Raw genomic sequence first — 6,397 nt, 5'->3', positions numbered from 1 at the left:
ATCCTCACAAACTTTCGCATTTATAATATTAGTAGGATAGGATAGGATATACAAACTTCATCGTAGTTTGTTTGGTTGTTCCTGGATATAATCTATCTGCAAACGAAACTTTAGACAAATCGGTTCAGTAGGTTTTGATTTTTGAATGTATGAAAGTAGAATGAGAAATGATCATTATTATTTGTCGGGTAACAAAAGTTTTTTTTAATACTCAAATATTCGTTAAACAAATACCGATAAAAATATGCGGCAATTTTGTAATTGGATAAATTTCTGAACACAATATAATTAAGTTCCCACTGTTGGAATATGTGCCTATGAGGATACAGGCCGTAATTATAGGTACTATTTTCTCTTTCACTTTTTCTTTTTTTAAAGATCTTTATCGTTTGTTGACAAATAATCTGCAGGGTCATCACGAGGCCAGGGAAAGCCTAGACTGAGATATTAACAGTGATTAAATTGTCATTATGTAATAAATAAAATATTAGATAATTAGCATCTCTAACATTTAGGATATATTTTAAGATAAATTTAAGAAATGGTATGTAGAAAGTATAAAGCACGTGTACGTGGGAGTGTTTAATGTTATTTTTTTTATATTTTTCGTTATTTTTTTAAAAAGATACCATTGTCATTTTACTCATTTGGTAAAGTACTTACAATATCAGTTCAACGTTTTTTGATATCTGTTATAGTTATTAATTAATTGCCTGTGCATACTTAACGAATACACCCGGAATAGTCAGGTGAAGATAACCACCAAAATAGAAGATATTATACAGATAACTTATTATAAAAACATGTCTAAAATTCTTTAAAACTTCCATCTTATTATATCACATATTCATTCTATCAAACTATTGCACACAGATTCATTAGAACATTCTAATTGACTTGCAAATGCACGCACCCAACTTCAAGTCGACTTTCATTGTTTACAATATTATCACGGTCGAAATATTTAAAACATCTCTTTCTTCAAGGTCAGCTTTTGTTTTATAAAGCTTCCTAAATGATTCAGATCTCCTTGACACAGGCGTGGGCGGCACAATGGATGAGATTAGCTGGCACATTAATGTGCTATTGATTCGTGTGGTTTGGACTTTATTACATCATTTTGTTATATGTATTCGTCTAATATTGCCTTCTTCTTCATAGATTAATTTATGAACTGAGTGAGAAAGTCTGCCTGTCTTCTTGGGCTACTGCAGCCAATTTGTATTATGCTGTATTTAAGCTCTAGATTCTAATCTCTATTAAGAACAGTGCATACTGCATATATTACAGATTGCATTTCCTATTCCATCACGTTTGTACTGAAAAGGGACGGAATACTTCCACAACGGAAAAGTTGTGTTATTCAACATAATATTATGTCTAAATAATTTTTTTTCGGTGTTGGGAATCACAACTAGAAGTTGTGATTAGAAATTATTGTTTCATCGCATTCATTGATGGTTCTGGAATTTCGTTTACTTTTTAATAAATTACCAATATTGAAATAATATTGGAATACTGCTGCTCATAATAATTTTAGATAAGACTAGATTTCCGCCCGCGGCTTCGCCCGCGTTTGCAAAGGAAAACCCGCATAGTTCCCGTTCCCGTGGGATTTCCGGGATAAAAACTATCCTATGTGTAAATCCAAGTTACCCTCTATATGTGTGCTAAATTTCATTGTAATCGGTTCAGTAGTTTTTACGTGAAAGAGTAACAAACATCCATACATCCATACATCCTTACAAACTTTCGCCTTTATAATATATATTAGATATAAATCAATACCAGCTATTCAGATCTATGAAAATAAATTTATTTTACTGCCGAATTATCGTTTACTACCACGTATTAAGATAAAATAAGAAGAATTGATCGCGAGTCATACGTAAAGAATGCATCTCACCTTGACAAAATTTTGCATATAAAAACATTCATCTAGCCATATATAGAGTAAAAGCATCATCTAATATGAATGGTATAAAATAATAAGTATTAGGGTTCTGTATTATGTTTTTTTTTATCTATATAGGTACTTAATATTATAAAGCTGAAGAGTTTGTTTCTTTGAACGCGCTAATCTCAGGAACTGCTGCTCCGATTTGAAAATTTTTTTCGGTGTTAGATAGCCCATTTATCGAGGAAGGCTATAGGCTATATCTTCACGCTTAGACCAACAGGAGCGGAGCAATGCGGGTGAAATCGCGGAGCACAGCTAGTAACTTATAGATATTGTAAAGGAACAAAATATGTATGACAGGGAGTCTTTCTTGACTAGCAACCACATGAAGATCATATTGAAAACAAATTAAAGGGAACAACTTTTTCCAATAGCAAACGTCTCAATCCTGAAAAAGCCAAAACTAAACAAGTTGTATAAAACGAAGACAAATATGACACGAAGTACTTCAGTGAACAGTCATAATTATTATTATAAAATTTGTTCAATTTCTACAGGTCTTAATAATTCAAAATTATCAAGAAAAATATCAATGTAAGCAGGTACACATTTTTTAACCATAGTGATAAAATTAAAAATTATTTCATCACAAAATATTATTCGACATAACAAGGCTAAGTATTTAGTATTTAGGTGCATATTTATTTTATTAGATACGATAGTCTATTATATAAGTAGGCATCAATTTAACACATAATTATGGAACCCTCAGGCGCAACACACGCTTGTCTGTTTTGCAACAATAGATACAATGGTATTTTAAAAACTTCGACATTTCGGCATAATGCCGTTGCTGTCAAAATTCATAACATAAATCCAAATTTATCGGTCTATTCAGTATATTATTGTATATAGAAATATGATTCAGTTCTTAGGTTAAACATATAAGGATAAATAAAATACCTATCTACTATGTAGAAAATATAATATAGAGATTTTTTTTTTTATTGTGTGATAGGGAAGCGCTTGACCACGATCTCGCCTGATGGTAAGCTGAGATGTGGCCTATGATGGAGCGCGCTTCCCTAGAAAGTACCCGTTCACTCTTCGCTTGAAGACCCCCATATTGTACAGATTATTAAAAAGTACGAAGCTTTGTTAACGAATTTGAATATGAAACTAACAACGGATAAACAACGAATTCGTATATTGAATCTCAAAAAATACGACTTCTTTTTTGCGATTTTACGCAATTTTGTAAGTGTTAAAATATAATAAAAATGTGTTATAAAATAATATCTGTCATTTTCTTTAGGCTGTATTTTATGTTTATTGAAACGCATGTAAATAAGTGAAATAAAAGTTACATATTTGTCACGAAAAGCTTATAAAAACATGACTATTTTGAATTTTTTATCAGATGTAATTTAATAAGAAAATATTGTTGTTTGTATTCTAAAACATCATTAAACTTTAACTCTCATTCATTCATTTTAATTATGATCAATTTAACATTCATTTTAATTATAATCAATGAATTTCAGCAAAAAAAAAGAAAACGATCACGCGAAATGCGCTAAGCGAGAATCTGCATATACAAAGTAAGATTTCGGCCAAAAGATATCATTATTCTTAATCTTTTGTTATGTAAAATATTTAGAATAATAGATCACAGATCAAATACGATGTTTATATGTAAATTTGAACGGAAAAACATCAAATAATCATTAGGTACACAAATATTTTTAGTGTAGGAATCGCACCTTGATATAAAATACTACCCACAGCTTATTTGTATCATTAACCTTGATATATTTAATTAAAATACACACAACCCCTTAATTTAATTATACTAATAAGGCAATAATAAATAAATAAATAAATAAATAAAGAGTTAAAATGTATGTAAGGATGATCTTCAAAACTAGTGATCCGATTATGAAAATCTTTCCCTAAAAAAAGCTACAATTTTTAGCTTTGAAATAGGATATTTTTTGTATTATTAAAAACCGGGTAAAGCTGGGGTAAGAGGCTTGTTGTTTCATAAAGTTCGATGACCGATATCTGCCTGAAAAATAAAATTACTATCTAATAACATAAAATTCTATAATAATTTATAATATTCTAGGCTCAAAAAGATATAAACTTTATACAAAACTTCTACAGCAAATAGAAACGGAACAGCATTGAAAAATGTTGCAAAAGCTGCACATTATTATTTATATTCCTATATACGTATAAGAGCTTATAATAATAATAGGAGAGCTTTCTTGGGCTGCGTACGTAAGCGAGTGAAATGCGTTCTATTCATTATGTTGATAAAGTGAAATTTCACAAGGCATTTCCAGGAATAATTTTATTTTTGGAAAGAAACTGAAAAAAGGTCTATGTAGGTTCTATGTGTATTGTTTATCTAGAGACTCTTGGTTTTATGAATTGCATTATTGTAACAATTAGTTAGTTTAATTTTAATATAATCCCGATTATAATTGCTCTTGAAAAGTGAAAACACAATTTCTTTTTAATAAATATACTTTTTTCGAAAGTGACAACTTGATTAATTCTACTCACATAATATTGCTTTACAAGTTTTGTAAGATATTTAACCAAAAAAGCCATTAACATATATAAAACATATTAAGTACCTTTATTAGGTTCGCTTTCGTACAAACCCAGTCTTTCCATACATACGCTTCCTACACATACAAAATTCAGTTTCATTCTGGGCGAATTTACCTTGAAAGCCTTTCCGTAAAAGCAGTTTCTCTTTTAGGTAGCGTATTTTAAACATCTGCTTTATCATTTTTATTGCATTTATATAAATAAATAAATAAATATTATAGGACATTATTACACAAATCGACCTAGTCCCACAGTAAGCTCAATTAAGGCTTGTGTTGTGGGTACTAGGCGACGACAAATATAATATTTAATAAATACATATATAGATAATAACACCCAGACCCAAGAACAAATAATTGAGTTCATCACACAAATATTTGCCCTGACCGGGGATCGAACCCGGGACCGTCGGCTCAGTAGGCTTACTTTACCACTGCGCCAACCGCGTCGTCATCATATGCAATTAATAAATAAATAAAAAATGCAATGTTTGTTCCTGCAAGTAAATAATAAGTAGCTAAATAAATGTAGGCTTTGATTTCGATGTATTTGTAGTATTTTAGTCTCATATCATATTATCTCATTTAATAAGAGACTTCGAAACGTGCATGAATAATTGTCACTAAATTCGCAACTACAAAAAAATGCCTCATGCCACATCCATATAGAATACGACAAAGTTGTTGTGAAAAATACGATACATAAACTTAACCAAATGTTACATTAATTGCCAATAAAATAGCTTATTGCATCCAAAATTTCATTCAGACCATCGAAGCGTACACTCTATCCATAAACATTGCTCTATCACATTAACCCTTGGCATGCCTGGTGGGCATAAGTTACACTCTATGCCTGGTGGGTCTCTCAGACCCCGATTTCAAAATGGTATTTTTTTCTGAAAATTTTATTATTTAAGATGATTTAATGATTCAAGACGCATGCTTAAAGGGCAAAAAAGAGATAGTAAAAAAAATCACATTAGAAATTAATCAACTTTATTAAAATATTTGAAATTAAACTTTAACTAACATTTTTAAGCAACATTTCGTGACTATAACTTTGTTAACATATATTTAGTATCAAAAGTAATGAGATCATAATCAGACTTTAATCCAGTGTAAGGCACTATCATATACTTAATCTAAATTACAAAATAATTAGTCTTCATCACTTGTATTTACACTTTGTAAAGCTTTGGTTTGGTAACACTTTGCGCATTGAAAAATCAAGTGGTCAAGACAAATGTGACAACTACATGTCTCACAAATGTACTTATGGATGGACAGAGGCACCTCCATTTCAGTATCCGAAGTGGTGGAGCCTGCATCATTTTCTTCCTCCTCAATCAAAGTCTTCCTCATCCAACTAAAAGAATAATAAACTAGCTATATCCTCGTCTGTTAGTTGTTTATTCATGATTAAACTGAAAAAAACAATAAAATAGGATAATGTAATGTACAAACTAATATTATTTAACGCCAAATTCCAATATTTATTAGAAAAAAGAAAAATAATACTTACAAAATAAAGTCACGCCGTATGCCTGGTGGGGTCTGTGGGACCCGCACGCACTTTAAGCACGTCCTTTTACGCTCGTAGCTCGCCTCGGGTTGAGGAAGTGGGCGGAGAGCATTCCGCGGTTAGTAACGGCCAGCTACTAAAAACGGTGAGGCGCGAAATTCAAATTTAAACGAACTACAACGGTTCGCGCGTTAGTGTGGGTCTGACAGACCCTACCAGGCATGCCAAGGGTTAACCTGCTCGTTAAAAACTAAACTAATCACGCTAATTCACATTAATTACATATAGCAAAATTGACCTAAAGCTCTAGTTAAAAAAGGCGAAAATTCGGTGGACGAATTAAATCATTCT

The sequence above is a fragment of the Colias eurytheme genome, chromosome 16 (genome assembly GCF_061535395.1).
Source record: "Colias eurytheme isolate Ceu_HAF_F1 chromosome 16, ilColEury1 Martin Lab GWU primary, whole genome shotgun sequence".
In the NCBI taxonomy this organism is placed as follows: Eukaryota; Metazoa; Arthropoda; class Insecta; order Lepidoptera; family Pieridae; genus Colias; species Colias eurytheme.
This window is presented reverse-complemented; position numbering follows the sequence as displayed.